Source organism: Monodelphis domestica, chromosome 4 (genome assembly GCF_027887165.1).
Source record: "Monodelphis domestica isolate mMonDom1 chromosome 4, mMonDom1.pri, whole genome shotgun sequence".
In the NCBI taxonomy this organism is placed as follows: domain Eukaryota; kingdom Metazoa; phylum Chordata; class Mammalia; order Didelphimorphia; family Didelphidae; genus Monodelphis; species Monodelphis domestica.
In genome coordinates, this window is record NC_077230.1 from 388,351,585 (window position 1) to 388,379,009 (window position 27,425).

The 27,425-nt window shown below is 39.6% G+C and overlaps 1 protein-coding gene across 10 annotated transcripts in view; it reads left to right on the forward strand.

The window, feature by feature from the left end:
* The first annotated feature begins 20,316 nt into the window (after nucleotides 1-20,316).
* Nucleotides 20,317-27,425, forward strand: part of PLA2G2C (phospholipase A2 group IIC) — a 98,820-nt gene continuing 91,711 nt past the window's right edge. For 9 of the 10 annotated variants that reach the window (XR_008911540.1, XR_008911542.1, XR_008911546.1 and 6 more), the window contains exon 1: nucleotides 20,317-20,426. The gene's annotated coding sequence lies outside the window, so the exon portion shown is untranslated. The remainder of the gene's footprint in view (nucleotides 20,427-27,425) is intronic. The other variant, XR_008911543.1, reaches the window with a different exon arrangement.

Genomic DNA, 27,425 nt, shown 5'->3' on the forward strand with positions numbered 1-27,425 from the left:
GTTTGTTCAGCCATTCCCCAATTGATGGGCATCCCCTCGTTTTCCAGTTTTGGGCCATCACAAAGAGTGCAGCTATGAATATTTTTGTACAAGTCTTTGTGTCCATTATCTCTTTGGGGTACAGACCCAGCAGTGCTATGGCTGGGTCAAAGGGTAGATATTCTTTTGTCGCCCTTTGGGCATAGTTCCAAATTGCCCTCCAGAATGGTTGGATCAGTTCACAACTCCACCAGCAATGAATTAATGTCCCTACTTTGCCACATCCCCTCCAGCATTCATTACTTTCCTTTGCTATCATGTTAGCCAATCTGCTAGGTGTGAGGTGATACCTCAGAGTTGTTTTTATTTGCATCTCTCTGATTCTAAGAGATGTAGAACACTTCTTCATGTGCTTGTTAATAGTTTTGATTTCTTTATCTGAGAACTGCCTATCCATTTCCCTTGCCCATTTATCAATTGGAGAATGGCTTGATTTTTTGTACAATTGATTTAGCTCATTATAAATATGAGTAATTAAACCTTTGTCAGAGGTTTCTATGAAGATTTTTTCCCAATTTGTTGTTTCCCTTCTGATTTTAGTTATATTGGTTTTGTTTGTACAAAAGCTTTTTAGTTTGATGTAGTCAAAATTATTTATTTTACATTTTGTGATTCTTTCTATATCTTGCTTGGTTTTAAAGCCTTTCCCCTCCCAAAGGTCTGACATGTATACTATTCTGTGTTTACCCAATTTACTTATGGTTTCCTTCTTTATGTTTAAGTCACTCACCCATTTTGAATTTATCTTGGTGTAGGGTGTGAGGTGTTGATCTATTCCTAGTCTCTCCCACACTGTCTTCCAATTTTCCCAGCAGTTTTTATCGAATAGTGGATTTTTGTCCCAAAAGCTGGGATCTTTGGGTTTATCGTATACTGTCTTGCTGAGGTCGTTTTCCCCCAGTCTATTCCACTGATCTTCCTTTCTGTTTCTTAGCCAGTACCAAATTGTTTTGATGACTGCTGCTTTGTAATATAGTTTGAGGTCTGGGACTGCAAGGCCCCCATCATATGTGTTTTTTTTCATTATTTCCCTGGATATCCTTGATCTTTTGTTCTTCCAAATGAACTTTGTTATGGTTTTTTCTAAATCAGTGAAGAAGTATTTTGGTAGTTCAATGGGTATGGCACTAAATAGATAATTAAGTTTGGGTAGGATGGTCATTTTTATTATATTGGCTCGTCCTATCCATGAGCAGTTAATGTTTTTCCAATTGTTCAAGTCTAGTTTTAGTTGTGTGGCGAGTGTTTTGTAGTTGTGTTCATATAGTTCCTGTGTTTGTCTTGGGAGATAGATTCCTAGGTATTTTATTTTGTCTAAGGTGATTTTGAATGGGATTTCTCTTTCTAGTTCTTGCTGCTGAGCTGTGTTGGAGATATATAGAAAAGCTGATGATTTATGTGGGTTTATTTTGTATCCTGCAACTTTGCTAAAGTTGTTGATTATTTCAATTAGCTTTTTGGTTGAATCTCTAGGATTCTTTAAGTAGACCATCATGTCATCCGCAAAGAGTGATAACTTGGTCTCCTCCTTGCCTATTCTGATGCCTTCAATTTCTTTATCTTCTCTAATTGCTACTGCTAGTGTTTCTAGTACAATGTCAAATAGTAGAGGTGATAATGGGCATCCTTGTTTCACTCCTGATCTTATTGGGAATGCATCTAGTTTATCCCCATTGCAGATGATATTAGCTGTTGGTTTTAGATATATACTGTTTATTATTTTTAGGAATGACCCTTCTATTCCTATGCTTTCTAGTGTTTTTAATAGGAATGGGTGTTGTATTTTATCAAAGGCTTTTTCTGCATCTATTGAGATAATCATGTGGTTCTTGCTAGTTTGCTTGTTGATGTGGTCGATTATGTGGATGGTTTTCCTAATGTTGAACCAGCCCTGCATCCCTGGTATGAATCCTACTTGATCATGGTGAATTATCCTTCTGATCACTTGCTGGAGTCTTTTTGCTAGTATCCTATTTAAAATTTTTGCATCTATATTCATTAGGGAGATTGGTCTATAGTTTTCTTTCTCTGTTTTTGACCTGCCTGGTTTTGGAATCAGTACCATGTTTGTGTCGTAAAAGGAGTTTGGTAGAACTCCCTCTTTGCTTATTATGTCAAATAGTTTGTATAGTATTGGGGTTAACTGTTCTCTGAATGTTTGATAGAATTCACAGGTGAATCCATCAGGCCCTGGGGATTTTTTCTTAGGAAGTTCTTTGATGGCTTGATGGATTTCAATTTCTGATATGGGATTATTTAAGAATTCTATTTCCTCTTCTGTTAGTCTAGGCAGTTTGTATTTTTGTATATATTCATCCATTTCTCCTAAATTGGTGTATTTATTGCCATATAATTGGGCAAAGTAATTTCTAATGATTGCCTTAATTTCCTCCTCATTGGAGGTGCTGTCCCCCTTTTCATCTTTAATGCTGTGAATTTGCTTTTCTTCCTTCCTTTTTTTAATTAGATTGACCAGTACTTTGTCTATTTTGTTTGTTTTTTCAAAGTACCAGCTTCTTGTCTTATTTATTAAATCAATAGTTCTATCACTTTCGATTTTATTAATTTCTCCCTTAATTTTTAGGATTTCTAATTTGGTTTTCTGCTGGGGGTTTTTAATTTGATCGCTTTCGAGTTTTTTCAATTGCATTTCCAATTGATTGATCTCTGCTCTCCCTTGTTTGTTAATATGAGCTTTCAGGGATATGAATTTGCCTCTGATTACCGCTTTGGCTGCATCCCAAAAGGTTTGAAAGGATGTTTCGCCATTGTCATTTTCCTTGATGAAATTATTAATTGTTTCTATGATTTCTTCTTTAGCTAAACGGTTTTGGAGTATCATATTGTTTAATTTCCAATTGGTTTTAGATTTGGTTTTCCATGTACCATTACTAATCATTATTTTTATTGCCTTGTGATCTGAGAAGGCTGCATTCATTATTTCTGCTTTTTTGCATTTGTGTGCTATGTTTCTGTGACCTAATGTATGGTCAATTTTTGTGAATGTGCCATGTGGTGCTGAGAAGAAGGTGTATTCCTTTTTATCCCTATTTATTTTTCTCCATATGTCTATTAATTCTAATTTTTCTAAGATTTCATTCACTTCTTTTACCTCTTTCTTATTTATTTTTTGATTTGATTTATCTAAATTTGATAATGGTTGGTTTAAGTCTCCCACTAGTATGGTTTTATTGTCTATTTCTTCCTTCAATTCTCCTAGTTTCTCCATTAGAAATTTGGGTGCTATATTATTTGGTGCATACATGTTGATTAATGATATTTCCTCATTGTCTAGAGTCCCTTTTAACAAAATATAATTACCTTCCCTATCCCTTTTGATCAGGTCTATTTTTGCATTGGCTTTATCAGATATCATGATTACCACTCCTGCCTTCTTTCTATCAGTTGAGGCCCAGAAGGTCTTACTCCATCCTTTAATTCTGACCTTGTGGGTGTCAACCCGCCTCATGTGTGTTTCTTGAAGACAACATATGGTAGGGTTTTGGATTCTAATCCATTCAGCTATTCGTCTACGTTTTATGGGTGAGTTCATCCCATTCACGTTCAAAGTTATGATTGTCATTTGTGGACTCCCTGGCATTTTGATTGCCTTCCCTAATTCTAACCTTTTCTTCTTCGGCTCTACCTTTTAGTCCAGTGATTTACTTTGAATCAGTCCCCCTTGTCCCCTCCCTTGATGTTTCCCTTTTTAGTCCCTCCCTTTTTGTTCCCTCCCCCTCCCCCCTCTCTTTCCCTCCCTTTTTGTTCTCCCTCTCCCCCTCCCCCCCTTGGTTTTCCCTTCTCCTTACCCTTGTTGGGTAAGATAGAATTCAAGATCCCAATGGATCTGGATGTTTTTCCCTCTCAGAGTTGATTTCCCTGAGATTGAGGTTTAAGTAAACCCCCCCCCCCTCTTCCTCTCCTTCTTATAGGAGTTTTCTTCCCCTCCCCTTCCCCTGTGAATCTTTGTGTGAGAACCATTATTCTATTTGGTCTTTCTTTACCCCCTATTTATACATTACATTTTCCCCATATATTAGTATACATAGATTGATATAAATGTAGTCCTTATAGAAGAGAGTTTGAGTAAAAGAAGATAACATTTTTCCCCTTTCCTTAATATTTACCTTTTCAGGTATTCCTTGCTCTTTGATTTTCGGTATCAAACTTTCCACAGAGCTCTGGTCTTTTCTTTGCAAAAAGTTGGAAGTCTTCTATTTTGTTGAATGCCCATACTTTCCCTTGGAAGTATATAGTCAGTTTTGCTGGGTAGCTGATTCTTGGTTGGAGACCCAGCTCTCTTGCCTTTCTGAAGATCATGTTCCATGCCTTACGATCATTCAGCGTAGAACTTGCAAGGTCTTGTGTGACCCTGATTGGCATTCCTTTATATCTAAATTGTCTTTTTCTGGCTTCCTGTAGGATTTTTTCTTTTGTTTGATAGCTTTGGAATTTGGCAATTACATTCCTGGGAGTTGTCTTTTGGGGGTTTAGTGTAGAAGGTGTTCTGTGAGCTCTGTCAGTGGATGTATTGCCCCCTTGTTCTAGAATCTCTGGGCAATTTTCTTTGATTATATCTTGTATCACCATGTCCAGTTTGGTGTTTATTTCTGGCTTTTCTGGGAGTCCAATTATTCTTAAATTTTCTCTTCTCCCCCTGTTTTCCAGATCTATCACCTTGTCGGTGAGATATTTTATGTTCTCTTCTAATTTCTTGGTGTTTTGGCTTTGCTTTATTAGTTCTTGCTTTAAAGCCTGGTTTTCTTTTACAGTTTGGTCAAACTGGTTTTGTAGATGCGTGAATTTCTTTTGCATCATTTCCCACTTTTCCTCCCAGAGGGCTTCCATCTTTTTGGTCCTTTCTGATTCAAATTCTTCATGGGTTTGTGGAGAGTTTCTATTTCCTTTGGAAGATTTTGGAGAATTTTCTTGTATATCTTCTTCTATCTGCTCTGTATTTTGTATTTTGGCTCCATAGAATGTGTCCAGAGTCGCCCCTTTCTTCTTATTTTTCTTGGTATTTTGGGGCTTCTGTGGTTCTGTGGAGTTTGCCATTTCTGAATGTGGAGGATTAGTTTTTCTTGCCTCTGTCTGGTGTTCAGAGGCAGTCCTGGGCAGATGGTTCTATGAGCTTTCCCTGGGTTAAACTGAATATGCCTCACTGGAACTGGAATGGAAGGGTCGGACCACGAGGCCACACTCTCCCCCTGGCTCGATTTCCGGAAGTTGCCTTCAGAGTCCCTGGCCGTGAGGCTGTTTCGTCGGCCTGCGGGGGGATGGGCTGCCGCTTCCCCAAGCTCCGAGAGCACAGACTTTCACTGAGACTTGGATAGCAGGATCCAGCCCGTGAGGCTGTCTTGCCCGCCCTGAGGGTTGCTGTTGTTTTGACCAGCTCTCTGCAGCGGAGGCCCCAGGCAGTAACTTTCACCCGGACCGACAGGCTCTTTGCAGTGGAGGCCCCAGGCAGTAACTTTCACCCGGACTGGGACTTGGGTAGAAGACCCTGAGGGTTGTTGTTCCTCAGACCCTGCTCTCTGAGCCCGGCGTGGCTGCCGCTTCCGGGAGCCTTGGACTCTGCGCTCCTACCCCTGAGGTCCGTCGGGTTCTGGCTTTTAAGGGGAGCCGTACCTTTTGAACCGGGTCCAGGTCCAGGAGGAGGGTTCCCAGGGTCTGTGCTGTTGATCGTTTTGAATTTCGGCGCCTTAGGAGCTTCTAGTTTGAGATCGGTCGGGAAGGGTTTTCCGGAGATCTGAACTTCAGCTTTCTCTAAGCCGCCATCTTAACCGGAAGTCCTATGAATATTTTTGTACAAGTCTTTGTGTCCATTATCTCTTTGGGGTACAGACCCAGCAGTGCTATGGCTGGGTCAAAGGGTAGATATTCTTTTGTCGCCCTTTGGGCATAGTTCCAAATTGCCCTCCAGAATGGTTGGATCAGTTCACAACTCCACCAGCAATGAATTAATGTCCCTACTTTGCCACATCCCCTCCAGCATTCATTACTTTCCTTTGCTGTTATGTTAGCCAATCTGCTAGGTGTGAGGTGATACCTCAGAGTTGTTTTTATTTGCATCTCTCTGATTCTAAGAGATGTAGAACACTTCTTCATGTGCTTGTTAATAGTTTTGATTTCTTTATCTGAGAACTGCCTATCCATTTCCCTTGCCCATTTATCAATTGGAGAATGGCTTGATTTTTTGTACAATTGATTTAGCTCATTATAAATATGAGTAATTAAACCTTTGTCAGAGGTTTCTATGAAGATTTTTTCCCAATTTGTTGTTTCCCTTCTGATTTTAGTTATATTGGTTTTGTTTGTACAAAAGCTTTTTAGTTTGATGTAGTCAAAATTATTTATTTTACATTTTGTGATTCTTTCTATATCTTGCTTGGTTTTAAAGCCTTTCCCCTCCCAAAGGTCTGACATGTATACTATTCTGTGTTTACCCAATTTACTTATGGTTTCCTTCTTTATGTTTAAGTCACTCACCCATTTTGAATTTATCTTGGTGTAGGGTGTGAGGTGTTGATCTATTCCTAGTCTCTCCCACACTGTCTTCCAATTTTCCCAGCAGTTTTTATCGAATAGTGGATTTTTGTCCCAAAAGCTGGGATCTTTGGGTTTATCGTATACTGTCTTGCTGAGGTCGTTTTCCCCCAGTCTATTCCACTGATCTTCCTTTCTGTTTCTTAGCCAGTACCAAATTGTTTTGATGACTGCTGCTTTGTAATATAGTTTGAGGTCTGGGACTGCAAGGCCCCCATCATATGTGTTTTTTTTCATTATTTCCCTGGATATCCTTGATCTTTTGTTCTTCCAAATGAACTTTGTTATGGTTTTTTCTAAATCAGTGAAGAAGTATTTTGGTAGTTCAATGGGTATGGCACTAAATAGATAATTAAGTTTGGGTAGGATGGTCATTTTTATTATATTGGCTCGTCCTATCCATGAGCAGTTAATGTTTTTCCAATTGTTCAAGTCTAGTTTTAGTTGTGTGGCGAGTGTTTTGTAGTTGTGTTCATATAGTTCCTGTGTTTGTCTTGGGAGATAGATTCCTAGGTATTTTATTTTGTCTAAGGTGATTTTGAATGGGATTTCTCTTTCTAGTTCTTGCTGCTGAGCTGTGTTGGAGATATATAGAAAAGCTGATGATTTATGTGGGTTTATTTTGTATCCTGCAACTTTGCTAAAGTTGTTGATTATTTCAATTAGCTTTTTGGTTGAATCTCTAGGATTCTTTAAGTAGACCATCATGTCATCCGCAAAGAGTGATAACTTGGTCTCCTCCTTGCCTATTCTGATGCCTTCAATTTCTTTATCTTCTCTAATTGCTACTGCTAGTGTTTCTAGTACAATGTCAAATAGTAGAGGTGATAATGGGCATCCTTGTTTCACTCCTGATCTTATTGGGAATGCATCTAGTTTATCCCCATTGCAGATGATATTAGCTGTTGGTTTTAGATATATACTGTTTATTATTTTTAGGAATGACCCTTCTATTCCTATGCTTTCTAGTGTTTTTAATAGGAACGGGTGTTGTATTTTATCAAAGGCTTTTTCTGCATCTATTGAGATAATCATGTGGTTCTTGCTAGTTTGCTTGTTGATGTGGTCAATTATGTGGATGGTTTTCCTAATGTTGAACCAGCCCTGCATCCCTGGTATGAATCCTACTTGATCATGGTGAATGATCCTTCTGATCACTTGCTGGAGTCTTTTTGCTAGTATCCTATTTAAGATTTTTGCATCTATATTCATTAGGGAGATTGGCCTATAGTTTTCTTTCTCTGTTTTTGACCTGCCTGGTTTTGGAATCAGTACCATGTTTGTGTCGTAAAAGGAGTTTGGTAGAATTCCCTCTTTGCTTATTATGTCAAATAGTTTGTATAGTATTGGGGTTAACTGTTCTCTGAATGTTTGATAGAATTCACAGGTGAATCCATCAGGCCCTGGGGATTTTTTCTTAGGAAGTTCTTTGATGGCTTGATGGATTTCAATTTCTGATATGGGATTATTTAAGAATTCTATTTCCTCTTCTGTTAGTCTAGGCAGTTTGTATTTTTGTATATATTCATCCATTTCTCCTAAATTGGTGTATTTATTGCCATATAATTGGGCAAAGTAATTTCTAATGATTGCCTTAATTTCCTCCTCATTGGAGGTGCTGTCCCCCTTTTCATCTTTAATGCTGTGAATTTGCTTTTCTTCCTTCCTTTTTTTAATTAGATTGACCAGTACTTTGTCTATTTTGTTTGTTTTTTCAAAGTACCAGCTTCTTGTCTTATTTATTAAATCAATAGTTCTATCACTTTCGATTTTATTAATTTCTCCCTTAATTTTTAGGATTTCTAATTTGGTTTTCTGCTGGGGGTTTTTAATTTGATCGCTTTCGAGTTTTTTCAATTGCATTTCCAATTGATTGATCTCTGCTCTCCCTTGTTTGTTAATATGAGCTTTCAGGGATATGAATTTGCCTCTGATTACCGCTTTGGCTGCATCCCAAAAGGTTTGAAAGGATGTTTCGCCATTGTCATTTTCCTTGATGAAATTATTAATTGTTTCTATGATTTCTTCTTTAGCTAAACGGTTTTGGAGTATCATATTGTTTAATTTCCAATTGGTTTTAGATTTGGTTTTCCATGTACCATTACTAATCATTATTTTTATTGCCTTGTGATCTGAGAAGGCTGCATTCATTATTTCTGCTTTTTTGCATTTGTGTGCTATGTTTCTGTGACCTAATGTATGGTCAATTTTTGTGAATGTGCCATGTGGTGCTGAGAAGAAGGTGTATTCCTTTTTATCCCTATTTATTTTTCTCCATATGTCTATTAATTCTAATTTTTCTAAGATTTCATTCACTTCTTTTACCTCTTTCTTATTTATTTTTTGATTTGATTTATCTAAATTTGATAATGGTTGGTTTAGGTCTCCCACTAGTATGGTTTTATTGTCTATTTCTTCCTTCAATTCTCCTAGTTTCTCCATTAGAAATTTGGGTGCTATATTATTTGGTGCATACATGTTGATTAATGATATTTCTTCATTGTCTAGGGTCCCTTTTAACAAAATATAATTACCTTCCCTATCCCTTTTGATCAGGTCTATTTTTGCATTGGCTTTATCAGATATCATGATTACCACTCCTGCCTTCTTTCTATCAGTTGAGGCCCAGAAGGTCTTACTCCATCCTTTAATTCTGACCTTGTGGGTGTCAACCCGCCTCATGTGTGTTTCTTGAAGACAACATATGGTAGGGTTTTGGATTCTAATCCATTCAGCTATTCGTCTACGTTTTATGGGTGAGTTCATCCCATTCACGTTCAAAGTTATGATTGTCATTTGTGGACTCCCTGGCATTTTGATTGCCTTCCCTAATTCTAACCTTTTCTTCTTCGGCTCTACCTTTTAGTCCAGTGATTTACTTTGAATCAGTCCCCCTTGTCCCCTCCCTTGATGTTTCCCTTTTTAGTCCCTCCCTTTTTGTTCCCTCCCCCTCCCCCCTCTCTTTCCCTCCCTTTTTGTTCTCCCTCTCCCCCTCCCCCCCTTGGTTTTCCCTTCTCCTTACCCTTGTTGGGTAAGATAGAATTCAAGATCCCAATGGATCTGGATGTTTTTCCCTCTCAGAGTTGATTTCCCTGAGATTGAGGTTTAAGTAAACCCCCCCCCCCTCTTCCTCTCCTTCTTATAGGAGTTTTCTTCCCCTCCCCTTCCCCTGTGAATCTTTGTGTGAGAACCATTATTCTATTTGGTCTTTCTTTACCCCCTATTTATACATTACATTTTCCCTACATATTAGTATACATAGGTTGATATAAATGTAGTCCTTATAGAAGAGAGTTTGAGTAAAAGAAGATAACATTTTTCCCCTTTCCTTAATATTTACCTTTTCAGGTATTCCTTGCTCTTTGATTTTCGGTATCAAACTTTCCACAGAGCTCTGGTCTTTTCTTTGCAAAAAGTTGGAAGTCTTCTATTTTGTTGAATGCCCATACTTTCCCTTGGAAGTATATAGTCAGTTTTGCTGGGTAGCTGATTCTTGGTTGGAGACCCAGCTCTCTTGCCTTTCTGAAGATCATGTTCCATGCCTTACGATCATTCAGCGTAGAACTTGCAAGGTCTTGTGTGACCCTGATTGGCATTCCTTTATATCTAAATTGTCTTTTTCTGGCTTCCTGTAGGATTTTTTCTTTTGTTTGATAGCTTTGGAATTTGGCAATTACATTCCTGGGAGTTGTCTTTTGGGGGTTTAGTGTAGAAGGTATTCTGTGAGCTCTGTCAGTGGCTGTATTGCCCCCTTGTTCTAGAATCTCTGGGCAATTTTCTTTGATTATATCTTGTATCACCATGTCCAGTTTGGTGTTTATTTCTGGCTTTTCTGGGAGTCCAATTATCCTTAAATTTTCTCTTCTCCCCCTGTTTTCCAGATCTATCACCTTGTCGGTGAGATATTTTATGTTCTCTTCTAATTTCTTGGTGTTTTGGCTTTGCTTTATTAGTTCTTGCTTTAAAGCCTGGTTTTCTTTTACAGTTTGGTCAAACTGGTTTTGTAGATGCGTGAATTTCTTTTGCATCATTTCCCACTTTTCCTCCCAGAGGGCTTCCATCTTTTTGGTCCTTTCTGATTCAAATTCTTCATGTGTTTGTGGAGAGTTTCTATTTCCTTTGGAAGATTTTGGAGAATTTTCTTGTATATCTTCTTCTATCTGCTCTGTATTTTGTATTTTGGCTCCATAGAATGTGTCCAGAGTCGCCCCTTTCTTCTTATTTTTCTTGGTATTTTGGGGCTTCTGTGCTTCTGTGGAGTTTGTCATCTCTGAACGTGGAGGATTGGCTTTTCTTGTCTTTGTCTGGTGATCAGAGGCTTTAGTCCTGGGCTGATGTTGGTTCTATGAGCGTTCCCTGGGTTAAACTGAATATGCCTCAGTGGAACTTGAATGGAAGGGTCGGACCACGAGGCCACACTCTCCCCCTGGCTCGATTTCCGGAAGTTGCCTTCAGAATCCCTGGCCGTGAGGCTGTTTCGTAGGCCTGCGGGGGGATGGGCTGCCGCTTCCCCAAGCTCCGAGAGCACAGACTTTCACTGAGACTTGGATAGCAGGATCCAGCCCGTGAGGCTGTCTTGCCCGCCCTGAGGGTTGCTGTTGTTTTGACCAGCTCTCTGCAGCGGAGGCCCCAGGCAGTAACTTTCACCCGGACCAACCGGCTCTCTGCAGCGGAAGCCCCAGGCAGTAACTTTCACCCGGACTGGGACTTGGGTAGAAGACCCTGAGGGTTGTTGTTCCTCAGACCCTGCTCTCTGAGCCCGGCTCGGCTGCCGCTTCCGGGAGCCTTGGACTCTGCGCTCCTACCCCTGAGGTCCGAGGGATCTCGGGTTCTGGCTTTTAAGGGGAGCCGTACCTTTTGAACCGGGTCCAGGTCCAGGAGGAGGGTTCCCAGGGTCTGTGCTGTTGATCGTTTTGAATTTCGGCGCCTTAGGAGCTTCTGGTTTGAGATCGGTCGGGAAGGGTTTTCCGGAGATCTGAGCGTCAGCTTTCTCTAAGCCGCCATCTTAACCGGAAGTCCAAAGACTTGATTTTATGAGAAATAGAACCATAGGCTTAGAAGAACTGAATTTGAATCCTGATTCTGGTGTTTGCTAACACTGTGACCCTGGGCAAGTAGCCTAACTTCCTGAGTCTGTTTCCTTATTGGAAAAATCAGGAGGTTTGTCTAGAAGAGCTCTAATATACCATCTAGTTCAAATTGGTAATCCAATGAAATGAAGACATCCTAAATGTATTAACAGTGGAAATTCACATATCTGTGAATCTCAATCTCTTCATCTATAAATTATCTATAATTTATTTATGTATATTATATATATGTATATAAATATGTATATATAATACCAATAGTACCACCCTCACAGGATTAGTAGGACTAAGTGACACTAAGTGTTAAAAGATCTATCTGGAGTTTGTTGTCTTAAATCTACTGAAGAGTCCCCTGGTGCACTGGGTAGGTTGGAGGCACAATGGATAGAATGTCAGCCTTGAAGTTAGAAAGATTTCTCTTTCTGAGTTCAAATCTGGTCTCAGATACTTGTCTTGTTGGCCTTGGTTTCCTCATCTGTAAAATGAGCTGGAGAAGGAAATTGCAAACCACTCTAGGATCTGTGCCAAGAAAATCGCAAACAGGGTCATGAAGAGTCAAACAAGACTGAAACTATCAAAGAACAACAATGGCGCATTTAATAGAGTCTTGGATTTAGGGTTAGAAAGAGACCATAAGAGAACATTGAGAGCATCTAAAGCAACTCCCTTATTTTAAAAATGAAAAAACTGAGGCCCTAAGGATCAATTTGAAGTCAAGAAAAGGTCCGAGTCCTATTTCTGACACACACAAGGTGTGTGATCATGGGCATACTTGACCACTAAGTGGCCCCTAAGAAATCTAGACTGTAAGTTAAAGAATGGTGAACCATTAGCTTTAGGGTAAAGTCTCCTCATTCCAACTCAGAGTTCTTTTTAGCTAATGAAATCAAAGGTTCAGACCATATAAAACCAAAACCAAAATTCTGGAGCACATCATCTATAATTCTTGGAATGACTGGCTAAGTGCTGCTAACAAGCAAGTGAAACTCAGGAGATTCGAGGAACAGAGATGCAGCTACCTTCACTTAAGTAGGATTTAACCTACTACTGCAGAGCTCATCAGAAAAACAGCACGTAAATGGAAGAGAAGGGGTCACCAAGTAGATTGATAAATTACCTCATTCCATTTAAAGTAAGTGAAAGATGCTAAACAATGATATTATAATCAATAAAAAGCACATTTCAATTAAATCCAATTGGACATTTCAATTAGGAGCTAAAGGAAATATGTTCCAATTGGTTGAAGAAACTGAGCCATGCCTTGTGAATCATCTCTAAACATCAATTCAATTCAATTCAATTCAGGGTCTGAGAGGTTTAAGCATCAGATAGCTGAGACTGGTTCATCTAAGAACAGAAGCAAGAATTGCATGGGTAGGGCTGGGGAGGAGAGTGTTAAGATATTGGTCTAGGTTTCAGTCTCCTTGCTTCACCCTTTGGCCTGAGGAGGACTTTGGAGAATTTTTCATCAGTGTCCTAGCAGCATTCCTGGAATAGCAATGAAAGGGCCAATAGCAGCATCTGTGTCAGTTATACATGGATATATTGAAAGGACTGAAATAAATAGATTCAAAATTCAGCATAAAAATGCTATACCATACTTGAGTAGAATATCCAAAGGGCTTCACCAAAAAGGATTTATAGAAGCTATAAATGACCCTTTTCCATATGTGCTTTCTAGGCTTGGACTCGCTTTCTCTAGGACTTTGAATATGTTGATGGGAGAGTGTATCACAGACTTTTGGAGAGATATTTGGTCCCAACTGTTCTTATACCACCTGAGTAAATAGTCTCTTACTAAAAGTCAGTTGTCTGACTGACCAATTGATAATGCCTGATAATAAATGACAGCACATACCAGTTGGGGCTCATTGTCTATAAAATTAGAAAGACAATCCCCTAAATTATCAGGGTTACCTCTGGAGGCTGAAGGAAACTGTGGTAATCTAGCTCTGGGGACACAACTTGTCAGTCAGTGGAGTTCAGAGACTAGCCCCAGATTTTGCATGTACTACAAAAATTATTATACAACAGCTACCCATACAAAAAGAACCAAACATTTGTACATGCTCCACCTTATTGCCTCTCCCCCATAACTCTTTGACCTAATGTGGATAAGTCAAGTCCCATCCAACTTACTGAAACTCTGAAACTGAAATCCCAGAAGGCAACAAGTTCTGGCTGGACCACTGTTGTTAGGGTCTGTGGGGCTTCATATTAAAATAAATAAAGGGAGCTGAAGCTTTTTACATGTAGTCAAGTCTTAGAATATGCAGGTAAGAGTAAGCACCAAGGCTAGAAGAATTTCTTTATAGTCAGGGACATGCACTCATGTATGTCTATCAATCACTTAAGCTATCTCTATGTGCATGTCCCCTTCCTTGGGACAAAATTTACTTGTATCTGCAGGTGGCTAAGTAAGTTGTTCTAGGCTAATATCATGATCCTAGAATTGGAAGGATCCGTAGAAACCATTTTGTCCCAAATCCTCATTTTACAGATGAGAAGATTGCTCCTGGAGATGAAAGTGATCAGAGAGGTTCTCTGTTTTTGGTCACTGAAAATCAAGTTGGTCACAACATTTGAGCAATCTTGGATGCTTTTGGGGTAAAATGTGCCTTTGGGTGATGGAGACTGTCCATTAACAGTTAGTACCATGAAGACTGATATACTACCAGACAGAGAAAAAGAGGAGGAGAAAGAGAAGGAAGAAAATATGCCAATTTCAACAGATGCACTAGGACAAGAGTCATGGGGAAGAGATTCTGTGAAAGTCACAAAGTGTGAAAGAAAATAAATAATATTTCTCATAGCTCCTTTAAAAAAACCACTTTGTTTTGTATTGTAAGTCGATCATCTGCGAATGACTGAGCTATTCTCAGCAATATAATGATCTAAGACAATTCCAAAGACTTATGAAATCATGAAAAAATACTTTCTACCTCCAGTGGAAGAACCAATGGAGTCTGGATGCAGATAGAAGCACATTTCTTTAACTTTCTTTGTTTTGCTTGCATTTTTTCTTTTTCCTTTTTTGGTTGGTGTTCTTTTTTGTAACATGGCAAATATGGAAATATGTTTTGCATGACTGCACATGCATAATCTAGATCAAAGTGCTTGCTTTCTCCAGGTATGGGGAGGGAATTTGGAACTGAAAAATGATTTTAAAAATGAATGTCAAAATTTTTTACACAGAATTGAGAAAAAATAAACTAACATTCTAAAAAGAAAAAAACTTGGCTTTGGTAAGTAAATGAAACCGTATCATACTATATGTATGTATGCATGTATTGTGCATATATACATTCATATTTGTATACATACTATATATACTCTATAGTATATATACACATAGGTATATATAATATATGTGCATATACATATGCTATGCATATAATATATACATATATTACATACATGCATATACTATATATCTATACATATTTATATGTATATGTACCTATACATATACATGTAGTAGATATGTACACTGTGTATACTATATAGTGTAGTTATATAGAGAGCATATATAGTATATCTACATAATGTATATATAATATACTATACACATTTATAATATGCCATACATACTATACATATATACTATACATACTATATATCATATATATGTTAAATATAGATGATACTATATATATGCATATACTATAAACACAATACTGTAAATGTGCAATGCTCCATATCTACTATACTATATATACTCTACATATATGCACACATATACATATATAGATGACTAGTATTATAGTATATATATTTTTATACATAATATATATCTTATATATAGTATCTTCGGTTTGTTGTTTGAAGCCCTCATAGCCTGGCCCCCTCCTACCTCTCCAGTCTTTCTGTTCACTCCCATGAACTCCATGATCTAGTAGCACCAGTCTCTTTGCTGTTCCTCTTTCTGAATGGCCCATCTAACAACTCTGGATATTTTCATTGTCTGTTTCCCATACTTGGAATCCTCCCCCTCCTCATCTCTTCAGTCAAGCTTCTTTGACTTCCTTGAAGTCCAGATAACTTCCTGTCTTCTACAGCAGGTCTTTCCTAATCCCCCTTAATGCTAGTGTCTTTCCTGGGAGATCGCCTCCAATTTATCCTGTCTGTCTCTTATTAGGACTTGGCTCTTTGCACTTGTCTCCATTCTAATGGGCGCATTTCTTTGTATCTTTAGCACTTAGCAGAATTCCTGGAACATAGCAGGTGTTTAATAAATGTTTATCAACTGATAACATTTTTTTCTATGTGAGTTAAAGGAATGGAATCTCAGTGTAGCTATAAGAATACTGTAGATCTTGGAATCTTTATTCTCTCTGTGCTTGTGGGTGCATCATTCCATGTCTCAGAGCCTCAGTTTCTTCAGCTGTAAAATGGTAATAATAGCACATAGAAAACTATTGACTTCACAGGAATATAAAGACTCCCAAGACGAGTGTTCTTTCTGCTACACTGAGCTGTCATTCCTGTAACTCACAAGAAACTACAGTTTTAATTTACTTACCAAAGTCCCCCAAAAGGAGCCCAGAGAAATATGCAAAGAGAGCTATTTTTTTGTAAATATCTGTAAAGCACTCCATGAATAAAGGCTATCACTAGTATCCCAAAACTTATAATAATTATAAATTTAGTAACACCAAATGTGCATTAAGCACCTATTAGAAGAATAAAACTAATGAGAGGGCAGACCTAGGGTCATCAAAAAAATTTTGTATTCCTAATTACCTCATGTGTATGTATGTGTGTGTGTGTGTGTGTGTGAATGGACATATGTGGGAAGGAAGTGGAGATCTAGACCTCTGTTCTCTTCAATGTATAAGATTCCAAGTGTGGACTCCCCTTCCTCTAATGCTTATTATCAATTCATCTGTAATTTGTAAATCTTAGCATCTTTTCAGATGTCTCAGGTACTTTTTATTATTATTAATAAATATATTTATTTATATATTATATATAATTATATATAAATAATATGTATTATTTATATATAATTATATTATATAAATAAAATATATTATATATATAATATAAAATATATAATAAATATATATAAATATAAAATAAATAATAAATATATTTTTTATATATTAACATTTTAATGTTAAAGGACTTGCTCAAGTCACCCAGCTAGTATGTATCAGACTGATCTCCCTGGGTTCAAATTTTACCTCAGACACTTCCTAGCTGTGTGACCTTGGCCAAGTCACTTCACCTTCATTGCCTAACTCTTAACATTCTTCTGCATTGGAACTAAATCATAGAAGTGATTGTAAGACAGAAGGTAAGGGTTTTAAAAAAAATCTATGATCAGGCTGATGTGGGTGTGTGAGGAGCTTGGGGAAGCCAAGAGTTGGATCTGAGTGGTGGAAGAAGAACTGTTGACAGTAAAGAAGTTGGTAGGAAACAAGAATGATGAAGATGAGAGATTATGAGCTAAAAGAGAATCCATATACTATGGTTAACACTGATTTGTAGAATTTCAATGAAGAACAGAACTAGGGAGGACCTGGAAAATCACCAAATGGTCCAACCACCTCATTTTTACAGATGCAATAAAAGGGAGACGTGAGTAGTCCAAAATTACATGGCTAGTCAAAGTGCCAGTCCTCTTTCCATAATAGTTAATTTGCTGCTATTCTGATTAGGTCCACTGTGGATTTATTTTAGACAGTTTGAACTGCGTCCCCCTCCACTCTCCCCATGCCTGGAATATTCTTCCTCCTCTGCTCCAACTACTGACCTCCCTAGCTTCCTTCAAGTCTCATTTACAAACCCATCTTCTTCAGGAAGTCTTCTTATCCCAATAACTCTTCATTTTAGTGTTTCCCTTTGTTAATTATTTAGTATTTATACTATATATGGCGTGTTTGTACATATTTGTTTGCTTGTTGTCTTACCCATTAGATTGTGAGCTCCCTGAGGGCAGGGATTGTTTTTTGATTCTTTTTGTATCCTCATGGCTTAGCACAGTGCCTGGGGTATTTGTTGTTTTATTCAGTCCTATCCGGCACTTTGTGATCCTATTTGGGGGTTTTCTTAGCAGAGATACTAGAATAGTTTGCCATTTCCTTCTAGAGCTCATTTTACAGATGAGGAAACTGAGATAAACAGGTTGAAGTGACCTGTCCAGGGTGCTAGTAGTAGTCTCTCGGTAACCGAGGATGAAGATTGTCTTTGTGCAGTTTCATCTATGATAGATGAGTGTGCACAAAGACACTTGTGCATGAAGGAGATTTAAGTGGAAAAGTCGATGCACAGAGACAGTCCCACTCTCTCGGTGTTGGAAGCCTGGGTCCAGTGGCATGAAAAGTCGTTACACCTGGAGACTTCCTCAGCTGCATTGTCCAGGGTGACAAAGCTAGTAAGCATCTGAGGCTGGATTTGAACCCAGATACTCCTAACTTCAGGCTCAGTGCTCTAAACATTGTGCCACTTAGCTAGTGTCTGGTGCATTGTAGGTACTGAATAAATATAACTAAATTCACTTCTTTGGAATCTGCTTCTACTGGTCTTCCACGATCATCATTCAGGAGAGCAAATCTCATGGAAAAGGGGACCATCATCCCCACAGTCACCAACACCAGTTGCTGATTAACTGCCACCAACAGGGCAACTGAGCCAGCCTAGCTGAATCACCTAGCTCTCCCAAAGAAGAGAGAGGAGGGAACCTGTACCAAGTGTGGCAAACTGCTGCCACCACTTCAATTACTATCTACCTGGTGAAGACAGTCCTGGACCCTGAGAGTCCAGGAGCCCAGAAGTTACAGTGTCCCTTAGACGGACCATGAATCCATCTTACCAATAAGGGAAGTGCCTCTCCTGGACAAGGTAGCTGCTATTGTCACCACCATCATCAAACACGAGAATGCCAATGAGGCCACAAACCCTGTTGCCAGCCAAGTCCGCACCACCATCATCCCCATCAGAGGAACTGTCCTTTGGAAGATGGAACCTGTCACCTGCCTCCCCAGTTGCTGTAGTCTCCACTTCCTCAGCAGTTTTGTGTATTGAAGATCATGAAAAAAAAAAAACAGCTCTCATCACCAAAGTTCTGGCACTGGCAAGCCATTTAACAGCAGAAAGGTATGTGGTTTTATCACTGAAAATAGTGCTAAAGAAGGGGCATTCCCGTCTGCTTTGCTGTTGCATCCAAGGGACCATGGAGCTCTCAACTGCCTCTTAGGTCTTCCCAGTTAGAACGTGAACTCCTTGAGAGAAGGAACTGGTTTCTCTTCTGTATTTGGACCCCACCCAGTGCTTTGCCTAGTGTTTTCCCCAAAGAAAGTGCTTCTTAAGTCTTTATCTTATTCATTCATCCATTCACTGGCTCACTCACTCATTCATTCATTCTGGGATTGAAAGAGCTCATCAGCACATCTATTCTCTGGCTTCCTTCCTGTAGAGGATGCCACTAGGCAGTCCATTAACAGCCAAATCGTAAATAATAAGGCTGGGCACACAGGATTTGAGACTCTGAAGTGACATCAGCTGCCATCTCTTCCCACCTAAGCTAGATGGAGGATGCCATCTGTAATAGCTCTAGAAGGTGGTAGACAGCCTACTCTTGTCGACACCACAGCATTATGGACAGAAAACTAGAAGGGACCTTCCATGTCCTCTAGTCCAGACCCCTTATTGAAGGATGAGGTTAAGGATGACTTGCCCCAAGGTCACTTGAAGAGGTAGAAAGCACCAGACGTAGGATCTGAACCCAGATTCTCCGATTCCAGAGCCAGCAAAACCCTCTCCACTGTGCCACATGGTCTTGAACCTCAAATACAGAAGAGCCCATCTCAACGGAGCCCCTTCCACTCTGGGACTGCTCTAATCCCCAATCATATTCTTCAAATTCACTGCACTATCCAATCAAGTAAGAAGTGATATAGCATGGTGGATGGAGAGACTGCCTCAGCATAAGGAAGATGGAGGTTTGAATTCTTCCTCTGGGACATGGGAGCTGTGTGATTAAAGAAGGGCAAATGGCTTTCAGACATCTTTCGAAGACAATAGGGTTGCCCATCTGCACTGTTGGAGGGAGGATTCACCCTCCTGAAAGTGAGAATGGCATCATATTTGACAGTCTCATTACATAGGGAGCAAAGCACAAAGACCTGACTTTGTCACCTTGGGTGAGTCACTTAACTTTTTAGTGTCCTCAGGTAATTTCTCAGGCTGTTACAAATCAGGGGAAGGGAAGATCCTAAGCATTTATATCTCACATACTATATGCCAGGTATTGTGCTAGGCATTTTACAATTATTTTCTCATTCGATTCTTATAACAACCCTGGGAGGTAGGTATTATTATTATTATCCCCATTTTTTAGTGGAGGAAACTGAGGCAGATGTTAAAATGCTAGGAAGTGACTCAGGTTAGATTTGAATTGTATTCATTATACCTTCTGGCTGCCTAACTGTGTCTCAGTGGAATGAATTCCCTCATAAATAAAGACACAGGTTTGGATTTGTTTATTTTTACAAAGTTGACTTTATTCTGCTAAGCGGAGTTTCTGGGTGAGCATCAGCTTTCAGTCTAAACACCCTGCCTCAGTCAGGAGTTGATGTGTCCAGTAGCCAGGCCCCCCACCTTCAGAACTTAGAATTTAAGAATCTAGTGGGGGATTGTTACAATGCATAGAAACTGGAGCCAGTTTACCCTGGGAGACCCTTTGCCTTCCCAGCCGGGGACATCCATCCACCACATCTGAGCCTGCAGAGTTCTCCCAAGCCCCAGGTACCACCCTGAATATCTTCCTCCATTCCAGGCAGTAGGTGCTTCTAGCTTTCCCAAAGACCCAAAGGGGAGTCAAGATGGGGGGCAGGAGGCTGGCACAGTACCACAGACCTTCACTTAGACCTTACAAAGAGAGGGAGGGCTTTTAATTGTCATAGTGGGTGGGATATGGGAGAGGACAAAGGGAAATAATCAGTTACCCCTCAAAGAAGAAAAGAGTCTCAGTGAACCATTTTTTAAAAAATACCCAGGAGAGGGAAGAAGGAAATCCAGATGGGGCTATGTACAGACAAGCAGGGTGGCGTTCCTGCCATATTAAACTTAGTACATACTTTTAAGAAAAATAGGCTGTACGTCATAGAGATCCACAGCTTTACCTACAAAACATTTTCTAAAATCTACAGTCTGAAGAAGATACAGTCCCTGCCTTCAAAAGACTTCTAGTTTATTAATATTAGGACTACATGGTTCTCCCACTAACTACTTGTGTTTCCTTACCAAATCTCTTTGGACCTCAATTTCCCTTAATGTAAAATGATGGGATTAGGCTTGATGCCCTCTGAGGTCTCTTTTATGGTTCTCTGGATGATGAGGGGCTCTCCAGATCAAGATCAGGACTTTAAGAATTTCTTTGCAGAGTTAGCATGGGGTAATGAAGACCATGCTGCCTTGTCTCTGAGGGACCTTGAACAAGCTATTTCCTCTCTATGATGGTTTTGAGCTTTAAATTTGTGAGTCCTCATCATAACCACATTCTACAAACCCTTAAAAATAAACAACCCTTACTTTAAAAGGGTGATCAATGCTAAGTAATCCATGGTCACACAGCTAGGAAGTATCTGAGATCAAATATGAACCCAGGTCCTTCTGACTTCAAATCTAGCACTCTATCCATTGTGCTTCCTAGCTGTCCTGACAAAGTCTTTTCTAATTCTGTATTTAAACAATCTGTCCCTTTCCCTGTGCTGCAGAGATTCTAGACATGGAGACAAGCCATTAGCTTCAATGAATTCAGTGAAAATGTAATAATTAGTAATAATAATTTGAAAAAGGAAGAGGAAAAGGAGGAGAAGGAGGAAGAGAAGGAGGGGGAGGCAGAGGAGAAAAAGGAGGAGAAGGGGAAAGGAGGAAGAGGAAGAGACATAGGATAAACAAAAGGAACAAGAAGGAGACTAGCATTTCTATAAAGCTTTAAGGTTAGCAAAGCACTTTCTTTTTTAACTCAATTGATCCTCACAACTCTGTAAAATAGGTGCCATTATTTTTACTATTTTGTAGATGAGGAAACTGAGGCTAAGGGAACTGTAAGAGATTTGCCTAGGATTGGGTAATAACAGCTAATATATCTGCTTATTGTAAGCACATAGACACAGAGAGACAGACAGACAGACAGACAGACAGACAGACAGACAGACAGATAGATAGATAGATAGATAGATAGATAGATAGATAGATAGATAGGCAGATAGATAGATAGATAGATAGATAGATAGATAGATAGATAGATAGATAGATAGATAGATAGATAGACAGATAGATAGGCAGATAGATAGATAGACAGATAGATAGGCAGATAGATAGATAGATAGATAGATAGATAGATAGATAGGCAGATAGATAGATAGATAGACAGATAGATAGATAGATAGATAGATAGATAGATAGATAGATAGATAGATAGATAGATAGATAGATAGGCAGATAGATAGATAGATAGATAGATAGATAGATAGATAGATAGATAGATAGATAGACAGATAGATAGGCAGATAGATAGATAGATAGATAGATAGATAGATAGATAGATAGATAGATAGATAGATAGATAGATAGGCAGATAGGCAGATAGATAGATAGGCAGATAGGCAGATAGATAGATAGATAGATAGATAGATAGATAGATAGATAGATAGATAGATAGATAGGAAAGAACCACTGTCCTTAATGTAGCTAGCTATTATTAATAAAAGAAAATTATTTGCCAGTACTCTTCTACAGGAATTGTCTCCTTCATTAGAATATAAGCTCCTTGAGGACAGGTATGACCTTACTTTTTGTATTTGTGACCCCTGTACTTAGCACAGTGCCTGGTGCACAGTATATAATAAATATGGTTTCATTCAGTCACTCTTTTTCTCTAAAGGATCATAAGACCATAGATTTAGAGTTAAAAGGAATTTTAAAGTCGATTGACTCCAATCACTCATTTTTCAAATGAGGAAACTAAGGCACAAAAAGGTTAATTAGCTTGTCTAGGATCACCCAGTTAATAAATATCTCAGGTGGAACTTGCATTCAGGTCTTTGCTCTAGGTCCCTTGCCTTTATCCCCTCTACACCGTGTTGGAAATCATTTGAAATTACAGCAGCAGGGCTATTGTCTGGGATGGTATCCAACTGGCCCCCAACTTACACCCCCTGGCTAGCCAGCATGCCATGGTCCCCATTTCCCTTGAAAAGCAGATAATTAGGGAGCTAGTGATGCCCTAATCAAATCGCTAACAAGGTGGTTGACAGATGAGATCAATACAAAAAGAAACAAGAGCACCAGCATCCACAGACACCTTTTGTTTTTGATGACAGGAGATGGCATTCTCCAGCTTTTAATTGCTCCTTCAGCAGGCTTTGCTGGAACAAATCAAAGGCAGTTACTCAGGCCAGGCAGCTGCTTTCAGAGCCTGCACTGCAGCAGAGGGGGAAGGCTCTGGCCTGATAGGGGCCTTTTTCTCTTTCCTGCGAATGACTAGAGAATTTCAGCCCTCTGAGGGAATGTCTCTTCTTTCCCCTGCCCTGGCCCCAGTCACCCCACTTTCTGAGATAGCCTGTAATGCCAGGTGACTCATCTGAACTCATCAGCACCTGGCTGCCTGCCACATTGTACATTTTGACATCCCACTTCAAAAGAAAGCAGCAGGGAGAAAATTACAACATGCCAACATCTTTAAAATATTACAATTTTCTGCTCACCTGGGTAAGTGCTTATGTGTCTGGATTTTCTACTAACATTTTTTCAAAGAAACAACAACAGTGGGTGTGTTCTGGACATGATAATTATTAGCTATGGACAAGATCGTTATAGCCTGTTTCGTAGTCATTCTGCAGAGACTAAGCTTTGTTGTAATGTCTCGGGGCTCCCGCAGCTTCCCACGTGATCTCATTTCAGACAAGCTACCTCAGGTTTAAAGATAATAAAATATAGACAGACAGACAGAAAAGCAGATAGATAGACAGACAGACAGACAAGCAGATAGATAGACAGACAGACAGACAGACAGACAGACAGACAGATAGATAGATAGATAGATAGATAGATAGATAGATAGATAGATGGATAGATAAATGGATAGATGGATGGATGGCTAGATGGATAATGGATAGATGGATAGATGGATGGATGGATAGATAGATGAATAGATAGATGGATAGACAGATGGATAAATGGATAGATGGATGGATGGATAGATAGGTAGGTAGGTAGGTAGGTAGGTAGGTAGGTAGACCAACACACAGATAGATAGGTAGGCAGAAAGATAGAGATAGACAGACAGACAGATAGGTAGGCAGAAAGATGAATAGATAGATAGATAGATAGATAGATAGATAGATAGATAGATAGATGAGTAGATGATAGATGGATGGATTAACATATGGATATCTATAGGTTTGTGTATTTCTCCCTCTCCTTTTGTGTATATAAGTATGTATATATACATACACATGTATAGCTTTCCATATATATTTCCTAGGTGAGTATCATTTAATATGTAACCAGGGTACATGCATGGATGGGCAGACACAAAGGGAAGTGCATAGACAGGGCATATGGATAAAGAAGCAACTTACACCTGTGATACTGCAGAATTTCAGATAGTCTTTTGCGACATCTCCCCAGATTTCCCCAGGGCTTGCCCTCTAGTGGTCTAAAGTGATTTAAGAAAATGACTGTCAGGCACACAGTCTCTGTTGAGCGTGGGGATATGGCAGGTAGTCTCCAACAGACCTTGCTTCCTGCTGGCTTTCTGGATGGCAATCCACTGGACCAATCAATCACTCTGGTTACTGACAGCTGTGGCTTTCTTAGGTACCAGGTGATAGAGCTCCTCTGCTTCTAGCTTATGTCCTTAGCTGGAATCCCTAGTTGGGTATTCCTTCTTTTCCATAAGAAAAGATGGTCCCTTTCACCTTTTTCTTAGCTAATAGATCTGGGGTTTAGGATCTTTTAGGAAGGCAGGGCCTTTTCATACCCACTTATCACACTAGAGAAAAACTGCTAACTGTTCTTTTTTTCTTCTCCATAAGAAGAGGACCAATCCTCAGAAACTTTGCTGCTCTATGCGTTTCTGCTAACCCCATCATCCAGGTATATGTCCCCTTCTCTCTCCTTACACTGCTGCCACCCTGGTTTAGGTCCTCATCACTTCATGTTGGACTATTACAATCACCTGCTAGTTGGCCTCCTTGACTCAAGTCTCTCCCCATTCTGACCCATCCTTGACTCAGCTAACAAAATTCAGGTCTGGCCATATTGCCCCCAAATTCAATAAACTCCAATGGTTCTTTAAAGGGTCCTTAGAGTTCCTTCCAATGGTTCCCCATAGGATCAAATATTTGGCTTCAAGATTTGTCCTCTTCCTACCTTTCCAGTCTTCTTATACCTTGCTGCCCCTTCATGTCCTCTGAAGTCAAGTGACATGGCCTCTTTGTTGTTTCTCTCATATAATACTCTACCTTCCTGCTCAGAGTTTTTGCTGGATTCCTCTCATGCTTGGAACACTTTCCCACCTCCTTTCTGATGACTAACTTCCCTGACTTCCTTCAAGTCTCAGCTAAAATCTCACCTTCTACCAAAATGCCTTTCTTGGTCCTCCTCAATCTTCCCGCCTTCCCTCTGCTATTTCCCAATGTATACTCTTGACATCTTGTTTGGACCCAATTGTTCACTTTTTGCCACACACCACCATTAGCCTGAGCTTCTTGAGAGTGGGGATTATTTTTATTTATTTATTTAGTTTTGCTTTTTATTCCTATCTGGAGAGTTTAGCACAGCGACGGGCATGGGGTAAGTGCTTATTTAATGATAATTGACTGATACATAAAATATCAGGTAGCCATTAGAGTGTCTAGGGGCTTATAAATGGAATTGGGGCTGGAGTGATCTCCCTCTGCAGCACCAAGAAGCAGATCCACATATATTGGGGATGGTAAGCCCTAAGGATGGAGAGAGGAGAGCAGGGAAGGGCCACAGACACTCAGACTATCAGAGTTGGAAGGATCCCAACCCATTCCTTGAAGCTACTCTCTGACATTCTGACAAGTAGTCATCCAGCTTTTGCTTGCAGATCTCTAAAGAGAGAGAGCCCGTTTCCTCTCAAAGCAGCCTGTTTCACTCTGGAATAGGTCCAGTTTTCCCTTAGATAAAGTCTAAATTGACCTCTATGAAACATCCATTCATTACTCCTTGTAATAATAGATAATAACAACTATCCTTTATATAGTGCTTACCATAGCCAGGCACTGTGCTAAGTACTTTACAATTAATATCTCATGTAATCCTCACAACATCACCCTGGGAGGCAGGCACTATCATTACCCTTATTTTACAGATGAAGAAACTGAGGCAGGCAGAGGTTAAGTCACTTGCCCAAGGTCACATTAAGTGTTTGAGGACAAATTTGAACTCGGGTCCAAAGATTCATCCAGTATGCCACCTAGTTTCCTCTGGAGCCAACCAAAATGCTTTTCATGTAGCATTCATACAAACAAGTAAAAATGACTCTCATGTCCCCTCATTCCCTAGTCTTGGGAAGTTTCACCCACCCATAACCCCAAGTTGTAGAAAAATACCAAAAAGTCCTTTTTTAAAAAACCTTTCGTCTAAGTCATCACCATCACTGAATTGCATAGGAAGACAACTCAGCTCAGTAGAAAGATTGGAAATTGACTCTTAACTCTCTCACTTCACAGTCATTACATGACTTTTAGGCAAGCCTCAAATTCTTCCCCTGTGAAATGGACTTAGGTTTGACTCCGAATTCAGACATTGGCCAACTGTGTGACCTTGAAAAAGTCATTTGTCCTCCTCAGGACATAAGTTTCCTCATCTATAAAATGACGAGTTTAGACAAATGATGTCTGTGGGTGGATTTCAGGAAGTCTACAAACTTGAATGAGGAAAAGACATTTTATTTCAATAAAATGGTTTTCTTTGTTCTCCTTTGTATTTTATTTTATGCCTTTATTTTTTAAACCCTTATCTTCTGTCTTAGAATCAATATTATATATTGGTTCCAAAGTAGAAGAGTGGTAAGGGCTAGGCAATGGGGTTAAGTGACTTGCCCAAGGTCACACAGCTAGGAAGTGTCTGAGGTCATATTTGAACCTGAGACTTCCCATCTCTAGGCCTGGCTCTCCATCCACTGAGCTTCCCCCTCTTTGCAAATTTTAAAGTGCTGTATGGAGTCAGGTTCCTTCCAGCTCTGAATTGATGATGCTATGACTAGGCGATCTCTAGGGTCCCTTCCAGTTCTGACAGGCCGGTGATCTTTTCTAAATTCTGAAGGATGAATTCACCTGATTTATAGGTGGCAGACAGGTCCCGCTTCAATAGTGATGACACAGAGCTCCCCACTGCGCCACATTAGACCACTGCCTCTAGGCTCTTGCTTTGGGGCTATTTTTCAAAAGCTGCTTCTTAGCTGCCTCAGAAATGTAAATGGCTCTTGCATACCCCTTGTCAAATTTCTATCTTCTTCCCAAAGCTCTCCTCCCTAAGGATCTCATCTTCCCCCAAAAGACCAAACAACGCATTTCTTGGGGGCGGGGGTGGGGTGGGGGATGTTGTGTTTGTATCCTCTTAATCCGCTCTTCCAGAAGCGGGTCCAGTCTAGAGGCTTTTTATTCGGGTCTCTTTTTATTTATTTCCTTCTTTATTTTTTCCTCGTTGCAATCTCTCTGAGCTCCCCGCTCTCCCTCCTTTCCTTCACAGAGTAAATCCAAGCAG